Genomic DNA, 21,054 nt, shown 5'->3' with positions numbered 1-21,054 from the left:
AAAGACCACTAAATTTATGAGACATTTTAGATTTAACTTAAAAAAATTTACAATTCAATACTCAAGTATATACTGAAATTAAACTATTCTTACTTGAATAGATAAATATGTAAGACTGTCAAAAGTATTAAGTATAGTCTGAAGATGTTTCAGAACAGCGAGTCACGATTCTGATTGCATTTACCCAGTTACAACAAGAACTCCATCTATAAAGAATTGCCTTTAACTCAATTCCTAACCTAAGACCATTGATTTCGAGTAAGTAGAGTGGGTCATTCATTAAGGCACTTAAAAAAAAAATATTGATTCTGACTTGGAGATACCTAGGTTAAGTGTACAGGATACAAAGATTTTGACTGAAGCACAGTGTTAAAGATTCGTTAAAGTATTTTGTATGCAGCACAAGTTAAAATTTTTCACTAAGTAACTGTACTTTTTTAAGAAACTAAAGCAAAAACAGAAAACTAAAACAGGGTGAATATCAATACGGTATTAGTTCGTTTTTATGCTGCTGATAAAAGACATACTCGAGACTGGGAAGAAAAGGGGGTTTAATTGGACTTAACAGTTCCACATGGCTGGGGAGGCCTCAGAATCATGGCAGGAGGCGAAAGGCACTTCTTACACAGTAGCAGTAAGAGAAAAATGAGGAAGAAGCAAAAGCGGAAACCCATGATTAACCCATCAGATCTCGTGAGACTTACTCACTATCAGGAAAATAGCATGGGAAAGACCAGCCTCCGTGATTCAATTACCTCCTCCTGGGTCCCTCCCACAACATGTGGGAGTTCTGGGAGATACAATTCAAGTTGAGATTTGGGTGGGGACACAGCCAAACCATATCAAGTACATTATATGAAACATCCTAAATGTCAATAAACACATTGTATTAAACATACTGTTTTTCTCATGTATCTGTACAATGGAATAATAGGATTGTTGGGCTCTTCCTAGATTATATGGATTCTGAAAGAGACACATGTTAAATCAAAACTAATTAAGTGAAAATTATTACAATAAATTTATGAATGGATTACCACTGTGCCTAAAAGTACACAGGAAACTGAATATTTCAAAAACAATTTTAACTTAATAGTCTTATTTCTCAATTCTCTACATTTTTATAAGAATAACAAAACCAAAATTGTACCCCAATAAAAATCAACAAATCTCACAGTTCATTTTTATAAGTCTTCCTACCACTGGACAACTACAAAGCTTTCTGGTTCTAGAGTCTATCTCCATATTGAGGAATCAAGTTAAAGGACGCTATCTGGATGTTAATAAAACTCAAACTCCCTTCCTCATAAATTCCATTAAAACTACAAAATATTACATTCAGATAAGAAGATATTAAGTTTCCATGACTACACATATGAATGACATTTTAAGTTAGAAATCTAAAGAATGGGCGGGGTGCGGTGGCTCACGCCTATAATCGCAGCTCTTTGGGAGGCCGAGGCAGGCGGATCGCGAGGTCAGGAGATCGAGACCCTAATGGCTAACAAGGTGAAACTCCGTCTCTACTAAAAATACAAAAAATTAGCCGAGCGTGGTGTCGGGCTCCTGTAGTGCCAGCTACTCAGGAGGCTGAGGCAGGAGAATGGCGGGAACCCAGAAGGCGGAGCTTGCAGTGAGCCGAGATTGCACCACTGCACTCCAGCCTGGGTGACGGAGCGAGACTCCGGCTCAAAAAAAGAAAACAGAAAAGAAATCTAAAGAATGCCCATAATTACTAAAGGAGTCCTCTTTTGGTAAAAATATACCTTTTTTTTTTTTTTTTTTTTTTTTTTTTTTTTTGAGAGGGAGTTTCACTCTTGTATTTTTAGTAGAGATGGGGTTTCACCGTGTTGGCCAGGCTGGTCTGAAACTCCTTCCTGACCTCAGGTGATCCACCTGCTTCGGCCTCCCAAAGTGCTGGGATTACAGGCATGAGCCACTGCGCCTGGCCCTAAAAATATACAATCTTTTTAAGGAGCTAAATCGAGGGTTAATTTTGTCACTGTAAGTACAACCAACCTGTACCTTAACTTCCAATTAATATACCATCAGCATTCTCTGTAGCGGTACACATGTATCTACTATATTATGTCACAGAATTTTTTGCGTAATAAATTCACACAGTACAACACTCAAAAATGTCTATATCCTAAGTGAAAACTCTCCCTTCTACTCTTGTCCTCAAACCACTCAGTTTCCTCTCATTCATTCTCCTTCCTCCACACAAGTTAACCACTATTCTTGTATGTTCTTCTTTAAGATTATAGAAGAATTTTCATGCATAGCCAATTGTTATTGGCCACCGTCCCCTGCTTTCCCTCAAAAAGAGTAGCATGCTTACAGACACTGGTCTGCCCCTTTTTTCATTTAACACATCTTGAAGAATGTTCCATATCAGGACACAGAAAGGTTTACTTTTCTGTCTTAAACACTGAAATACTTCTATTATATGGATATTCAAATATTTAATCAGTCCCCTATTGGTGGACAACCAGGTTGTTGTCAGTATTTTGCTGTTTTACAATGTTGCACTGAGCAACATTGTACATCTATCTGCTGAGTACTGGTAAAAACGTCCTAGAGTAGAGTTGCTGGGTCAAAAAGATATATATGCCTTTGTAATTTTGAGATATTGCTAAATTGCCCTCTACAGGACTGTATATTGTGTCTGCCCACCAGCCATCTATAAGAGTGCCTCGATACAGCCTCGCCAACACAGTACCTCAAACCTTTGTGATTTTTGACAACATTCTAAATGAAAGATGGACTCCTAGTATAGTTTTCATTTGTATTTATATTATTGAGTGAGACTGAGCATGTGTCCATTATTATGTTCATGAGCCATTTATTTCTATTTCTGTAAACAGACTTTTAATATCCTTTTTCTCTCTCTCTTTTTTTTTTTTTTTTTTTTTGAGGCAAAGTCTCTCTCTGTCGCCAGGCTGGAGTGCAGGGGCACAATCTTGGCTCACTGCAGCCTCTGCCTCCCAGGGTTCAAACAATTCTGCCTCCGCCTCCTGAGTAGCTGGGACTACAGGCGCCCACCACCACACCCAGCTAATTTTTGTATTTTCAGTAGAGACAGGGCTTCACCATGTTGGCCAGGATAATCTTGATCTTCTGACCTCATGATCCACCCGCCTCGGCCTCCCAAAGTGCTGGGATGACAGGCGTGAGCCACTGCACCTGGCCCCTTTTCCCTTTTTTTTAAAAAAAACATGACATTACATTTACGTAAGCACTTTTCCCATTTTTCTACAGAGTAGTCCTTTTCAACTTCTAAGAGTTCTTTAAAATAGTAAAGCCCTGCCATAATGCACCTAAAAAACTAAGATATAAAATGTATAGTAACACATTTTTCTTAACATCAATGAAAAAGTGTTTTTTTAGTCAGTCTGTATTTTCACAAAAAGGACAAAAATAAAAGATTCAGAGACAAACTATGCATAAAAAGTACAAATACCCTGAAACTCCGAAATGATTGTGAAGCAGTCACTTCCCAATCCTACTGCCCATCACCCAAAACACAAGGAGAAAATAAGAATGTTGGCCTTTCCCAGTCTCCATCATCAGTAGCAAGGTACACAAAGCCCAAGTTAAAGGAATGTTTCTGCAGAGGCTTTACCGTAATGGGGATTTAGCCCTTTCTATTTTTCTAACTCTCTGAATTCTGCATGTATATCTTTAATAATCTCCCCCTTCTTTCCTTCGGGTTTTCTGATTGACAATGAGTTAAGAGGCTTTATTCATTTTCATTCTTAATGACACAAGGATTTTAAGGCAATGAACATTCCTCGGAGCTCTCCTTTAGTCTCTAGTAAGTAATAATTGCATTATTGCTATTTTCTAGGTATTCTGCAGTTTTCATTTCAAATCACTATTTGAGCTAAGGGCTGTTTGCATGAGTTTTAAAATTCCACAAATATTTGTTTTCTGGTTTTGTTATTAACTTATAGATTTAACTAAGATCAGAGAATGACATCTGTCCTTTTTCTACTTTTCAGTATTTGAGGTGTTCTTCATTGAAAAAGATTAGCTTCATGAATGTTCCAGATAGGAAGAGGGGGAGAGAGAGGAATAGATAGAAGTTTAGAATTTTAATTATGGTTCAGTTCTAAGCATTTAAAAATTTAATTTGATTTTTTAAACCATGATTTACAAGGGTGTTGAATTTCCAAATTCATGTAGATTTTTGTTAATCTCTTCATTATTGCCTTCTAACCCTAATTGCTTCATATTTAAATTATAAATTATATGGTATATATGCTACCAATTGTTTTTAAATCTTCTGACTTGCTTTATGGATTACTATATAATTTTTCTCCCATAGTCCATATATGCTTGAGAAGAATATATAATATCTAATTATTGGGTACAGAGGTCTATATTTGTCTGTTATACCATGCCCATTGAATGGTTATTCGAATCCACATATGGACAATCTGTTTAACTTATTTATGGTAAGCAGGGTATGTTGAAATCTCTAAATATGATAACAAACTTGTCAATTTCTCCCTGTGGTTTTATCAGTTTTTCCTCTGTATTTTGAGCCCATTTTGATAGGTACATGAAGTACAAAAATTGCTACATCCTCCTAATTAACAGACTTTTATCATCTTTTATCATCTAATTAATAGATGCTTTTATCAAAGCATCATTTTTACTAATGCTTTCTGTTCCAAAATCCTATTTTGTTTGATACTAAAGCTATATCACTTGGTTTTGGTTAATGTATACTGGCATATCATCATCACTCTCTCTCCTTTATAAAATCTTTCAATCTTTTTGTATCCTCATATTTTAAATATTATGGATTAAAACAGCTGGGTTTTGTTTTTCTAATTCAATCTTTCTAACTGGTAACTTTAGTCCATTTACATTTGTTGTGACTGATTTATGTGGACTTGCTTCTATAACCTTTAGAACTTCTATTTCTGCCACTTTCTAATATAATTTTAATACCTCCTCCTAGGATTCCACTATGACATATTTTAGACCTCATTCTGCTGTCTCTCTCCCTGCCTCCACTTCACCAACTTCTGCCCTGTCATCCATCCTCATGTCTCTCTGTGTAACATTCTGACTTATTTTTTGGAGATAATTGTCTAATCAATTCTATTTTCTGATGTCTAATCCATCTACTGAGTTTCTTATTTCAACAATTACATTTTGTATTTATTTTATTTTGAGACAGAGTCTCACTCTGTCACCCAGGCTGGACTACAGTGGCACGAACATGCCTCAGTGCAGCCTTGGTCTCCTGGGCTCCAACGATCCTCCTACCTCAGCCTCCTCACCTCCCACCTCAGTAGCTGGGACTACAGGCACGTGCCCCATACCCAGCTAATATTTTTGGGGGGTGTGGGGGGGTGGGAGTTATCTTTTATAGAAACGAGTTCTCACCATGTTCCCCAGGTTGGTCTCAAACTCCTGGACTCAAACCATCCTCCTGCCTCAGTCCCCCAAAGCGCAGAGATGACAAGTGTGAGCCACTATACCCAGCTATATATTTTCATTCTGTAAGTTCTATTTCATCCATTTTCTTTTCAGATCTTCCTCATCATTCCTGGTGGTCTTACTGCTTACTCAGTTTTATGATTCTTTTTTTCTTTATATTAGATTTCACATGTAACTATTTTCTCACAATTCTAATATCTAAAGTCTATGTTCTATATCTGATGATTCCAAAACCTATAGTCTTTGGGAAACGTATCTATTCATTATTTCTGACAATTCTCAAATATATTGGGTTGACTACTTGACTGCTATGATTGGCTGAATTCATACTTACCTGCTTTTAATCTTTGGGAATCCTACAGGCTTAAACTAGAGATGCTTTTCCTACAAAAAGTATCTGTGTCTGTTTCTGATGAGAGGTGTAGAAACAACTAACATGAGACCACTTTACTATCTTGGTTAATCTCGAGATTCTCTTGGATTCTCTTGGAGAATCTCAGGATTACTCAAAGTTCTAGAATTTGACTCCCCATCCTTGGTCATTTATAAACAGAAGACTAGACTGCTTAGTATAGGTGGTGACCACTTCCTCCTACCCTGGAAAAAGCAAAAATAAATCTCTCATCTGAACGTGATCACAGACTAGGGGATTCTGTAGGAGAATAACTGGAAGCTGAGGACAGCAGGGAAAAATAGGTGTCTTTCCTGACCGTACAAATAGGTTAGTAGCTCCCCTAAAGGCTGTGTGCTCCAGGGTTTCACTATTTCACTCAACTACCATTCCCTCCATAATAGTGGATGGAAGCTGTATAAGAACTGTATAAGTACAAGATACTACATCAGCACTATTTCCTACAACTCTTCTACATGAATCCTACCCTTCTTGTGTTATAGCTCAGACTGGTCTGGTGTACTCTGAATACCTCATTCTTTTTCCTAGATACCCAAATGTGTTTACTTTTCACCTGTGTAAATCATTTTCCTCCAACTTCCACCAGCTGACCAAACCCCACTCACATTTCACTGCCTAGCTGAGATCCCACCTACTTCATGAAGGCTTCAGGTCACTATTGGCAGAGCAACTTTTTGCTGCTTTAAAGAGAAATTAAGTCCATGCTTAGCATTTTATAATCAACGGAGTACTCAGTACTTTTAATCCCCTCTGATATAGGGGGCATTTGGTATAATGAAAAACACTTTATTAGGAATCAGAAGATTTATTTGGGTAGGTCACAAGCTGACTTACTCTAATTACTCATTTGAATAATGACAACACACTGTGGCAAAAAAAGAATGAAGAAACTAACGGATTTTAAAACTGAAAATGGCATTATTCGTAACTTCATGTATTTGTCTCTATTGTAGGTGGTAAACTAAGATCATAAACTTAAATTCTTGGGATTCTTACAACAAAATGTTGAAAAACTATACTGGTCAATTTTATTAAATTGATTTTAAAATGTTTTTAGACATTTATCCTGAATTTGCAGGTTTTTTTCCAAATCTTTTCTTTGATCATTCTTTTTTCTCTCAAATAAGGTTCTGAACAAAAAATGACCTGTCTTCCTTTTCCCATGCTTATGGGACTACTGAGTAAACATACACAATTTTATAAACAAGCACATAAAACTTAAGCACAATAGTTATGCCTTTTCTCCCCAATCAGTAAGGGCTTCATTAAAAATATATTTTAACATTAAACTATGAAAAACATAACAACTATGGCTTGGTAGCTCCTAAAAGGCTGGTGTTGTGAGGAAGAGACAAAAAGGTTAAAACTTCACTATTTCTCAGTCCTGTGTTTATTTTGGATATGTAAATATGTGGCTGGGCTACCTAACATTCAACTTCCAAAACTGATCACGAGGTTTTACGACAAGAGAAGTACTTTTATAGCAATTTTACTGCCTAATCGAAAACAGTCTAGGGAAGCTTTAAAGGTAACAAAATGAAACTTTACACAATTATAAACAACTCTGTTTCACACCCAACCTGGGACTTCCACTCACTATAAAAGTATATTTGTGATCAACTTTGTAAAAACCTGTCAAAAGAGAACTCTAACATCTGCCCACTAAGGAATCACATCAGCCTTTCTCCCTCTGTGGCAGAAAACACATGGGAATCACTCAGAACTCCAGATTTCCAACAAAGCATTTCCCAGAGAGTAAGCCAAAGGACACCATCCTCTGAGATGCTGTCTGGTAGATTATTAAACAAATTTGGGAAAAATAGAAAATAGCATTAAGGCTCCAAGAGGTCCTTTAATAAAAGATATTTTGAACCTGGCTTCCCCAAAACCTTGCAATCCCCACAAAGCAAACATCTATTAACACACCCCTATATTTGCACTCACAGAACATTTTGGGAGATATGGCAAAAATTAGTCTGCAGGTGTCAGGTAAGTAAACAAAAAACAATATTGAAAAAATTTAAGATTTTAAACAAAGCAAAAGCAAATGATAAATAAAAATGTTTAAAAATATCGGACTAGGGACAGTGGCTCACACATGTAATCCCAATATTTTGCAAGGACCAGGTGCATGGATTGCTTCAGCCCAGGAGTTCGAGACCACCCTGAGCAACATGGAGAAACCCCTGTCTCTACCAAAAATAAAAAAATTAGCCAGGCATGGTGGCATGTGCCTGCAGTTCCAGCTACTTAGGAGGCTGAGGTAGGAGGATGGCTGGAGTTTGGGAGGCAGAGATTGCACTGAGCCATGATTGCATCATGCTGCACTCCAGCCTGGGCAACAGAGCAAGACCCTGTCTCAATAAACACATAAACAAAAATAAAAAACAATATTCCTTTACCATGTGGCAGAAATCAAAATGAGCTCAGCACATCCATATGTAATACTAAGGATTTTTTAACAAAAATAATATTTTTTGTTTCTCTGAGCTTTACAGGTGAACATCATGCCCAGATAACTATTCTGTGGTATCAATACCACAGTTAATATGTATTCTGACTATATAGAAATGATTCTTAAAAGGATGTTAGCCCCCAAAACACATATATAAGCATGTAAAGCAAATATAACTAAAAATAACTGTAGGAACAAAGAACTTCTAGAGAAAGTTCTGAAGTCTTACGTCATCACTCATATTTTTACCCTAAATGCAACTATTACTATCCCAACCATAGAAATGATCAAAGTAAGGACTGGATATATTTAGATTTTAATCACCATAATGTGGATTACATCACATAATAGAATTAGAGTGTTTGAAAATTCTCGTTAAATTACTCGTAATTTGAGGGTCTACAAGAATTTCATAACTAACCCAACAAATTGTGATCTTTTCCCCTCCTTCTATAAGATTTCCAATCACAAGAAAGAAGCAACACAAACTTCAGTAAAACTGCATGAAAATTACCATTTGAATCTACTAAACTGCAACTATTACCTCTAGAAGTAATTAGACAGTCAGCTTCACAGGTCCATGAGATTTCCTATGCTTATTCCTAGAAGTATCAATTATGATCACAGGCATGTGGGGACCCCTCTGTAATCGTAACATTCTCTACACCCTCTATCACAATTTACATTTGAAAAACATTTGTTTTTTATGGTAAAAAAAAATATATGTGTGTGTGTGTATATAAATATATGTATGTGTGTGTATATATATGAATCATTAAAACTCTACCTATTAACAACAACAATGGTTTATAACCAATGGTTCCAGATGCTCTTCCATAACTCTGGAATGGCAATGGTTCCATATGCTATTCCATAAACTCTGTACCCCGGAACTCAGGAATCCAGATTTTACAGAATTAAAAAGAGTTATTCAAGGAGGGAAAAAAAAAAAAAAAGGTTGAGGGCGTAATCCCAGCTTCTCAGGAGGTTGAGGCAGGAGAATCGCTAGAACCCAGGAGGCAGAGGTTGCAGTGGGCTGAGATCGTGCCACTGCACTCCAGCCTGGGCGACAAGAGCAAAACTTTGTCTCAAAAAAAAAAAAAAAAAAAAGGCTGAGTGTGACTGTTAAAATGAAGTTTGAGTTACCCTAGTACATGTTAACTCAGAAACAGACTCTTAGGCTGTACAAGGATCTCATGAAGTTATATGATTTCTCATTTAATATCTCAGTCTTCTAAGTTATTAAGGATGAAGAACATTCTATTTTTTAAAGATCACATCACCAGATGGTTCTAAATAATTACAAATTACTTCCTTATATTGAGTTGAAAATCACCTCTTTGTAATTTGACTTATTAGTTCTAGTTTCATGCCCTGTGTCCACCAAAAACAAATAAAAACTAATGCTTCCACATATGTAGTCCTTCAAGTAGTTGAAGACAAGCTATGGTGAACCCCCTTGTTTTCCTCTCTGAGTCCACAATAATTTAACCAGCTATCCTAGCACATGGAATAGAATCTCTTCCCAATCCTGGCTATTATTCTTTAAAGGAACCTAAATTTATCAAATAGAGCCTTCTTAAAATACTACCACAGAATTCAATTCAGTAATTCACATGTTGCCTGAAACACCAGAAAACAACTTCCTTAAAAGCATAGCAAGTTGGATTTACCCAGTGGCTGATCAGATCCCATTCCTTCCTGCCCCCACTCCCATCTTTGTGTTATGCTTTATCTCAAGTTCCATTTTGCTTATTATTCATTACTCTCAAGTTGTCACTGTGGACATCAGAGGCCATAAATATATATGGTTCCGGCTCCTTCCTATAAATCTTTTTGAGTCATACCTGCTATCCTCCAAAGTCTGTGAATCCTGAGATTAATAACTTGGCAATTCAGTTTAAGGTCCTCTTCATAAGACCAGTTAGCTCAAGGCAATCACATTCTTCCCAGGCCTCTTAAGAAATACTCCAACCCCAGAAAAGGCCCTTCTCTCTGGTATTAGGAGCTATAGGCCACAAACACAAATCCAGTGGTCACAAACACAAAATCAGCCATTTACCTCCCAGATCATCCCCTCCCTGAAGTTCTACCTAGAGCAGGAAAAAATAATGAAAACACCACCTGCAGTCACAAATCCTCCAGTTTCCTGGCCAAGATTTCATATTCCCTTTAAGGTACCTCCCCAAAAAAAAACACTCTCAGATTCATTGATTTTTTTGAAGGGTTTTTCATGACTCTGTCTCCTTCAGTTCTGCTCTGATCTTAGTTATTTCTTGTCTTCTGCCAGCTTTTGAATTTGTTTGCTCTTGCTTCTCCATGTCTTTTAATTGTGATGTTGGGGGTGTCGATTTTGGACGATTCCTGCTTTCTCTTGTGGGCATTTAGTGCTACAAATTTCCCTCTACACACTGCTTTAAATGTGTCCCAGAGATTCTGGTATGTTGTGTTTTTGTTCTCATTGGTTTCATTATTTGTGTCTTAATTTTGTTATTTACCCAGTAGTCATTCAGGACAGGTTGTTCAGTTTCCATGTAGTTGTGCGGTTTTGGGTGAGTTTCTTAATCCTGAGTCCTAATTTCATTGCACTGTGGTCTGAGAGACTGTTTTGTTACAATTTCCGTTCTTTTGCATTTGCTGAGGAGTGTTTTACTTCCAATTATGTGGTCAATTTTAGAATAAGTGTGATGGTGTGCTGTGAAGAATGTATATTCTATTGATTTGGTATAGAGAGTTCTGTAGATGTCTATTAGGTTCGCTTGGTGCAGAGCTGAGTTCAAGTCCTGGATATCCTTGTTAACTTTCCGTCTCATTGATCTAATATTGACAGTGGGGTGTTAAAGTCTCCCACTAGTATTGTGTGGGAGTCGAAGTCTCTTTGTAGGTCTCTAAGAACTTGCTTTATGAATCTGGGTGCTCCTGTATTGGGTGCATATATATTTAGAATAGTTAGCTCTTCTTGTTGCATTGATCCCTTTACCATTATGTAATACCTTCTTTGTCTCTTTTGATCTTTGCTGGTTTAAAGTCTATTTATCAGAGACTAGGATTGCAACCCCTGCTTTTTTTGCTTTCCATTTGCTTGGTAAATATTCCTCCATCCCCTTATTTTGAGCCTATGTGTGTCTTTGCACATGAGATGGGTCTTCTGAATACAGCAAACCAATGGGTCTTGACTCTATCCAACTTGCCAGTCTATGTATTTTAATTGGGGCATTTAGCCCATTTACATTTAAGGTTAATATTGTTATGTGTGAATCTGATCCTGTCATTATGATGCTAGCTGTTTATTTTGCCTGTTAGTTGATAAACAGAACCAATGGCAAAAACCACATGATTATCTCAATACGTGCAGAAAAGGCCTTCAACAAAATTCAACAGTGCTTCATGCTAAAAACTCTCAATAAACTAGGTATTGATGAAACGTATCTCAAAATAATAAGAGCTATTTATGACAAACACACAGCCAATATCATACTGAATAGGCAAAAACTAGAAGCATTCCCTTTAAAAACCAGTACAAGACAAGGATGCCCTCTCTCAGTACTCCTATTCAACATAGTGTTGGAAGTTCTGGCCAGGGCAATCAGGCAAGAGAAACAAACCACGTTCAATTAGGAAAAGAGGAAGTCAAATTGTCTCTGTTTGCAGATGATATGATTGTATATTTAGAAAATCCCATCGTCTCAGTCTAAAATTTCCTTAAGCTGATAAGCAAATTCAGCAACGTCTCAGGATACAAAATCAATGTGCAAAAATCGCAAGTATTCCTATACCCCAATAACAGACAGAGAGCCAAATCATTAGTGAACTCCCATTCACAATTGCTAAAAGAGAATAAAATACCTAAGAATACAACTTACAAGGGATGTGAAGGACCTCTTCAAGGAGAACTACAAAGCACTGCTCAAGGAAATAAGAGAGGACACAAACAAATGTAAAAACATACCATGCTCATGGATAGGAACAATCAATATCATGAAAATGGCCATACTGCCCAAAGTAATTTATAGATTCAATGCTATCCCCATCAAGCTACCATTGACTTTCTTCACAGAAGTGGAAAAAAAAACTACTTTAAATTAATATGGAACCAAAAAACAGGCTGCATAGCCGAGACAATCCTAAGAAAAAAAGAACAAAGCTGGAGGCATCACACTACCTGACTTCAAACTATACTACAAGGCTACGGTAACAAAAACAGCATGGTACTGGTACCAAAACAGATATATAGACCAATGGAACAGAACAGAGACCTCAGAAATAACACCACACATCTACAACCATCTGATCTTTGACAAACCTGACAAAAACAAGCAATGGGGAAAGGATTCCCTATTAAATAAATGGTGTTGGGAAAATTGGCTAGCCATATGCAGAAAGTTGAAACTGGATCCCTTCCTTACACCTTATACAAAAATTAACTGAAGATGAATTAAATACTTAAATGTAAGACCTAAAACCATAAGAACCCTAGAAGAAAACCTAGGCAATACCATTCAGGACATAGGCATGGGCAAAGACTTCATAACTAAAACACCAAAAGCAATGACAACAAAAGCCAAAATAGACAAATGGGACCTAATTAAAGTAAAGAGTTTCTGCACAGCAAAAGAAACTATCATCAGAGTGAACAGGCAACTTACAGAATGGGAGAAAACTTTTGCAATCTATCCATCTGACAAAGGGCTAATATCCAGAATCTACAAAGAACTTAAACAAGTTTACAAGAAAAAAAAAGAACCCCATCAAAAAGTGGGCAAAGGATATGAACAGACACTTCTCAAAATAAGACATTTAGTAGCCCATCTAATTTTTGTATTTTTAGTAGAGACAGGGTTTCACCATTCTACTACTATTTTTAGTAGAGACAGGGTTTTATCATGGGGTTTTTAGTAGAGACGTTGGTCAGGCTGGTCTCAAACTCCTGACCTTGTGATCCGCCCACTTCAGCCTCCCAAAGTGCTGGGATTACAGGCATGAGACACCATGCCCGGCCTCCATTTTCCTTTCTTATGTCTACCTTCTCTCTTACCACCCCATTGCCCTCTCTTCCTCAGCAAGATGTCAGTTAAGCAGTGTTAATTATGACTGCAACAGGCACCAGTGCCCAACACATGCAGCCCTACCATCATCCGCCTCTCATTTTATAAACCTCTAAAGTGGATTCACTTTCTGATATTTAACCTCCATAAATGTACATGTACCTGTGTCTTATCTACATTTTAACTTGGAAGACTGTTGTACTGGCATGGAGCTGACCAGGATGCTGGGGTCACATCACAGCCCCCACCCTTTCTAAGTTGACATATGGCCATCCCATTAGATGGAATCCACAGATACACCTAAGGCTGTGGCACTGGAACAGAATAGATTTTCCATTTGAGAGGTATTTTCTGTGTGACTCTTGTTTGAAGGAGATGGTGATGGTGGCGAGAGGTGAAGGAGGTAGGCAGTGCCCTCCAAATGCAAAAATAACAAATATAATGATTGACTATCTGGGCATCCTCACGCATTGATTTGTTTTTTAAGCTGTTGCCACAAACCCCCTTTTGTAGCTTTTGCTTCAGGTGCGGGTAGGAAGTAAAGTTTATTCAATCCTGCCCTGGGTAGGGAGAAAGTTCATCTGTAACAGGATAAGCCACAGACAAAACCCCTCAGACACTGAGTTAAAGAAGGAAGGGCTTTATTCGGCCAGGAGCTCTGGCAAGACTCATGTCTCCAACAACTGAGCTCCCCGAGTGAGCAATTCCTGTCCCTTTTAAGGGCTCACAACTCTAAGGGGGTCCGCGTGAGAGGGTTGTGATCGATTGAGCAAGCAGGGGTACATGACTGGGGGCTGCATACACCAGTAATTAGAATGGAACAGAACAGGACAGGGATCTTCACAGTACTTTTTTTATGCAAGTAACCAATCAGGTCAGGGGTCAATCTTTAACTACTAGGCCCAGGGTGTGGCGCCGGGCTGTCTGCTTGTGGATTTCATTTCTGCCTTTTAGTTTTTACTTCTTCTTTCTTTGGAGGCAGAAATTGGGCATAAGACAATATGAGGGGTGGTCTCCTCCCTTAAATCGAGCCATGTGATTTTCAGAAAAGTAAATGGAACATGCTGCCTCTTCACTTCTGTTAGTGCTTCCACATGGAAACAAAATGCAACACAATTTTTCCAAAACCTGTTCTGATTTAGCTCTCCTCTCTGGCAGTGTTACCCTTAGGGGAAAGCCAACTGTCACAGTCCACCAGAGTTTTCTCTGGGCGTTTGTTTCATTGCTCCTTCTCTTGAATGAGGCTATTTTATTCTTTCGGTTTTAAAGGAGTTTATGGTGCCTGCCCTTTTTTTTTTTTTTTTTTTTTTTTTTGAGATGGAGTCTTGCTCTGTTGCCCAGGCTGGAGTGCTGGAGTGCAGTGGTTTGATCTTGGCTCACGGCAGCCTCCACCTTTTGAATTCAACTGATTCTCATGCCTCAGCCTTCCAAATAGCAACCATGCCTGGCTAATTTTTGTATTTTTTAGTAGAGATGGGATTTCGCCATGTTGGCCAGGCTGGTCTTCAACTCCTGACCTCACACCATCCACCCACCTCAGCCTCCCAAAGTGCTGGGATTACAGGCATGAGCCACCATACCTGGCCTATGGTCCCGCTCCTGAATTGCCTTACCCCACCAGGTCTGTCTCCTTTGCTTTCTGCAGCCTGAATCGATTGTGTTGATGGGCTCTCCTAAGAGCTTTTCTGAGTTAGTTAACTTTGACTCACCTCTTCGGTGGTCTTCATGCTCTACAGGCAAGGCTGAGATGCTAAGATTTTAAAAAAGAATGCTGTTTTAGATCAAATTGATAGCATTTGTTCTCAATGTGCATTTTTAAAGCATTTTTAAATTTACGGTTCACTTAGGCATATGAAAGAAGTGTGATTGTATTCAATGACTAGAGCAGCACTGCAACTCTGGCCCTCCCCTAGGGGAGAGAGATTGATAATACTCCATCTTCAAGGGCATTCTTTAAAGTGAGCCAGGTTAGTTCTTTTCCTGCTGGCATTTCTTTTTTTTTTTTTTTTTTTTTTTTTTTTTTTGAGACGGAGTCTCGCTCTGTCGCCCAAGCTGGAGTGAAGTGGCCAGATCTCAGCTCACTGCAAGCTCCGCCTCCCGGGTTCACGCCATTCTCCTGCCTCAGCCTCCCGAGTAGCTGGGACTACAGGCGCCCGCCACCTCGCCCGGCTAGTTTTTTGTATTTTTTTAGTAGAGACGGGGTTTCACCGTGTTAGCCAGGATGGTCTCGATCTCCTGACCTTGTGATCCGCCCGTCTCGGCCTCCCAAAGTGCTGGGATTACAGGCTTGAGCCACCGCGCCCGGCCTCCCCTCTTGAAAGAGCCCAAAATATCACCAGCTTTTGCTCATCTGGCTAGGCCACTTAGGTAGTTAGAATCCACCATCCCCTGATGCAGAAACCTTTCAGGTGGGGTAAATGTGTTTGTTTGTTTGTTTGTTTTGAGACAGACATTCTGTCACCCAAGCTGGAGTGCAGTGACACAATCTCCGCTCACTGCAACCTCAGGTGAAGTAAATTAACAAACATTTTAAACACCTATGTGAGTTTGGCATCACACAGAAACTCCTCTCTGGGAGGCTGGGCGGGGCTTTCCCAGTCAGACTAATGGGTTTTTGGTTTCTCTCAAGACTTGCAGCGCATCAGTTTAAAGGGTGAGTCAGCCAGTAGAAGGAAGGGGCCCCACCTGGAAGGGGCCCATAAACATCAAAGAAATGTGAAGAGTGACTTTGCTAGACTCCTCCTCAAGGATACTCTTCTTGAGGTCCCCAGACCAGAAACATCAACATCCATCAGCGTCACCTGAGAACTTGTCAGAAATGCACATTCTTGGCTGGGCACGGTAGCTCACATCTGTAATCCCAGTGCTTTGGGAGGGTGAGGCAGGTGGATCACTTGAGGTCAGGTTCAAGACCAGCCTGGCCAACATGGTGAGCCAGGCATGGTCGCAGGAGCCTGTAATCCCAGCTATTCCGGAAATTGAGGCAAAAGAATGGCTTGAACCAGGGAGGCAGAGGTTGCAGTGAGCCGAGTTGCGCCACTGCACTCCAGCTTGGGCAACAGAGCGAGACTCTGACAAAAAAAAAAAAAAAAAAGAAAGAAAGAAAGAAAAGAAGGAAGGAGAAAGAAAAGAAATGCACATTCTCAGTCCCCACTCCAGGCGTACTGAACCAGAAACTGCGAGTGGGGCCCAGCAGTCTGTATTTTAACAGCCTCCAGGTGATTCTGACTAATTCTCAAGTTTGAGAATTCACTTGGGGCTTGCAGGGGTCACTCTTCAGCTGGCCCCTAATGCTCACTGGTGATATGGGTCCTGTGTGCTGCTGAGCTCGGCATCGTACGGTCGAGTGGGCTGACTGTACACAGGCATATGCTCCCACCGCTGAGAAGCCACTGAGACCTCCTTCCCTCATCCTCTGCAGCCTCCCCAACAAATGACTGCCAAGACATCAATGAAAAGTCTGTATGATGTGGATCCAAATTATTAGCCTGCCTACCACTCCTTGTGCATCTCATCAGTTGAACCCATCTCTAGACCAAGGGCCCTTTAGGTGAAGAACCAGCCCAGAAGGGAAAGAGAAAATGATAGAACCAAGGGACCTCCAGATGGGAGCGGCAGTCGGTGAGCAGTTTAGAGTCAGGGACATGTTAGCACCCTGGATACGTGCACATGCCCTGATCTTTGCTTTCCATCTGTGGTCAACGCCCATGTGGCTTTTTCTTATATGCTTTAAATACATATCTGACTTAGTATCACCTCACAGAAGATAAAGAATCATAGTGAAGCAGCAACGAGCCACAGACCAGTGTACACTCACACTGAAATCCTCTTTTTCCCACCCTTTCCCTCAAGAAAACATCCCTGCTGACTGAGCAGCATGATGGCCATAGTGAAGCAGAGTGGCCCCCAGGGGTCCCGCTCTGTCCTCGCACAGGCGCACACAGGAGGAGCCAATGAAGTGGATCCAAGGAGAGATGACAAGCGCTGCACAGGAATGTCTGTCAAAACTCTTCTGGGGGACACGAGTGCTCTACCAAGGCCATAAGTATGTCCTGAATTTCCGCAGCTGAAGCCACATAGTCTGGTGACCAAGCATTTGGTTCCTAGTTTCAGTCTTTGGTTCAAATCCCTGCTTGGCAACTTACTACCACACATTACTACCAAAATGTGACCTTGAGCAGTAACTTCCTTAAGCCTCAGTTTTCTCATCTGTAAAAGGGGGATGATAATCTAAATCATGAAGTTGATGGAAGGATTAAATGAGAGCAATAAATGTGAATGTATAATGTCTGGCTATGGTATGGCTTTATAAATGTTAGCTGTGTTAGAGATGTGCTTTTCAAACCATGGATTACAACCATTCATGGTTTGCAACCAGTATTTTTTTCAAGAAAAAATTTTAATGTATTACATATTGCAGGATAAGTATTATTTTATGACACTTTAGTGGTTGTGTGTATATGTGTTCTGGAATGTAACAGAAAAATATTTCCTCTTGTGAGTCACAATATAGAGGTATGAAATCTCATTTTAAAAAGACAGAAAAAAAGGCCGGGCGCGGTGGCTCAAACCTGTAATCCCAGGACTTTGGGAGGCCAAGATGGGCGGATCACAAGGTCAGGAGATCGAGACCATCCTGGCTAACACGGTGAAACCCCCGTCTCTACTAAAAAATACAAAAAACTAGCTGGGCGAGGTGGCAGGTGCCTGTAGTCCCAGCTACTCGGGAGGCTGAGGCAGGAGAATGGCGTAAACCCGGGAGGTGGAGCTTGCAGTGAGCTGAGATCCGGCCACTGCACTCCAGTCCGGGCGACAGAGCGAGACTCCGTCTCAAAAAAATAAATAAATAAATAAATAAAAAATAAAAAGACAAAAAAATAACCAACAGATGCTAGGCTTAATCCTGGATGATGAAATAATCTGTACAAGAAACCCCCATGACACAAGTTTACCTTTATAACAACCCTGCACATATACCCTGAACGTAAAATAAAAGTTAAAACCAAAAAATAAAACAAAAAAATAAAAATTGGCCAGGGATGGTGGTGTGTGCCTACAATTGCAACTATTCAGGAGGCTAAGCCAGGAGGATCACTTGAGACCAGGTCAAGGATGCAGTGAGCCATGATCATGCCACTGCACTCCAGTCTGGGCAAGAGAGCAAGACCCTGTCTCAAAAAAAAAAAAAAGTATTTATTATTTTCAGTTGACAGATAACATTGTATGTTTTATTGTATAGAACAGTATGTTCTGAAGAACATTTACATTGTAGAATGGTTAAATCCATCTTCTAGTACATTTCTGAGGGTGGGGATGGTCTTGCAGACCTGATACAGTTTTTCAGTTCCCTCTCATCCAAAACCCCATTAGCTCTCTTGAACGAATGCAGCTGACTTTTTAAATAACCCATTGAATGAAGCCTACTAATTTCTTGTTCCTAATTTTTAATATCTCTTTTAGCTATACGATTATGCAAATTGAAGAAAAGCAAACAGTGTTATTGAAGTACTCCAGAGCTTAAAAGAACCTGTTGAGTACATTAAAGAAAGTATTAACCAAAAATTATCCCTTTAAGTGTCAAGACTGTTCTTAAAAAGAACAATATTACTTAAGAACAGGAAAATAAATTCCTACTTAAGTGGATAATTATTATGGCACTTGCCATGACTATCTTTTGAAATGGTTTCAGCCCTTGGAGAACTCTATTCTTTTACATGGACTTCTGGCCTGTGAGCAAGTGAAATTTTTATATGTAGCATTGAAGAAGAAAATAAAAGTTGAAGACAATGCTCTTTTTTGTCAGTGGATTCTTAAAAAGTTGTTGATGAAGAGATGCAATGTAATCCTGAAGAGTAGGAAAGCAATTTATGCCATGAAAGATGGTATTATATACTTCAACAAATCATATTTGAAGAGAAGCTCTCTGGGTTGTTTTTGTTTTTGTTTTTTTTTGAGACGGAGTCTCGCTCTGTAGCCCAGGCTGGAGTGCAGTGGCCAGATCTCAGCTCACTGCAAGCTCCGCCTCCCGGGTTCACGCCATTCTCCTGCCTCAGCCTCCCGAGTAGCTGGGACTACAGGCGCCCGCCACCTCGCCCGGCTAGTTTTTGTATTTTTAGTAGAGACGGGGTTTCACCATGTTAGCCAGGATGGTCTTGATCTCCTGACCTCGTGATCCGCCCGTCTCGGCCTCCCAAAGTGCTGGGATTACAGGCTTGAGCCACCGCGCCCGGCCTGGGTTGTTAACTTTATGCCAATACATGCCCAGTATACTGGCTCATCATGCTAACGTTGCGTATGTTTTCTCATTAATGAAGGTTCAATGGACAAAAGAATAAAATGAGCATATGATAACTGTAGAAGCTGTGTTACAATGTAAGTGGAACTTAGACTGTAACTGTAAGGAATTTTATAAGCACATTCTACGAAACAAAGAACCATTAATGAGAGCCAAATCATTGGAGAAATATAATTAAAGAGGCATGTAATTTAGATACTGATACTTTATTTCAAATAAACAAGTAATTGTTAAAGTATGTTCTGTGCAATATTTTCCTACTATATGAGTGCATGTATGCATGGACAATTAGAAATTCTGATGTAATTAGGCATGCTGTATTTTTATTTGCTAAGTCTGGCAACCCTTGATACATAGGTTACTCGTCCAGAGACACTGCTAGTAAGTGACTGGGCCAGGATTTAGCAGCACAAAACGGACTGAGACAAGTATATGAGAAGGACAGGGTGATGGCAGCGTCATGTAAGATAAGTAAATCCTCATCTACCATAAGATGCCATGAATTTTTATACTAAATAAATGAATCGAGAGATAATAAAGACACTGCACTGTTTCAATATGCTCTGAAACATGCCTGCCATTAATGACTTATTCCCAACAATGGATTCTCTTCCATTTTAGTAGTTAGTTGCTTTCTCCCTGTCTCTGAGTGCTGTGTCCTGTCTTTTGTTCTCCTGTGTCCTACCAGTACTACTACAGAGTTAATTATCAAATATTTAATGAGTTCCAGTTATGAGCCAAGCTCTTTTAATTATACTCCCCTTGGCAGAAAACAGTTACCTCCTGATGGGATCAGAGTTGAAACATGGGTTTCTTCTCCCCTGCATCCCTTGTTCATGCATACCCAATCACCCTACAGGGAGCAGGTAAAGGGCAGACATCAGAGACAGCCCCAGGGATGGAACGGTTCATTCTTTCCGCTTCCTGGAGCTTCAGTTCCCGTCTCCCATACTCTGGCCGCAGTAGCTGTCTGAAGTGCTCTACTAGAGGGCCAATCCCATTGTCTAGTTTTAGTCCGTAGTTTTATTGGAATACTGTGCAATCTCAGATTGGAGTCGGCCCGCTAACAACCTCAGCCCCAGAGAACCTTCACCAGCTGGGAAAGCTTCCTGCCCTCCAACAGGAAGGAATTACTCTCAAAAACTTCTACTCTGTATTTCTATTTTACAGGCTTTACTGTACTCAGAGAATATCTATATATAAGGTTCAATAACTCTACAAGGCAGGCAACCTGGATGTTATCCCCACTCTGCAGATGAGGAACAGAACCATGGAAAGATTATACGTGGCCATTATGCACTAGTGCAGCATACCAATTGTTAAAAAAAAAAAAATTCCAAACCAGGTGGTAAATAACTGTTGCCCCAAATCTTCTAAGTTATTCTGCTAA

The 21,054-nt window shown here is 39.6% G+C and overlaps 1 pseudogene; it reads right to left on the bottom strand.

The window, feature by feature from the left end:
- Positions 1-16,738, bottom strand: part of LOC104670917 — a 55,737-nt pseudogene extending 38,999 nt beyond the window's left edge.
- Between the last annotated feature and the right edge of the window lie 4,316 nt (positions 16,739-21,054).

Source organism: Rhinopithecus roxellana, chromosome 5 (genome assembly GCF_007565055.1).
Source record: "Rhinopithecus roxellana isolate Shanxi Qingling chromosome 5, ASM756505v1, whole genome shotgun sequence".
NCBI classification, from domain to species: Eukaryota; Metazoa; Chordata; class Mammalia; order Primates; family Cercopithecidae; genus Rhinopithecus; species Rhinopithecus roxellana.
This window is presented reverse-complemented; position numbering and strand designations above follow the sequence as displayed.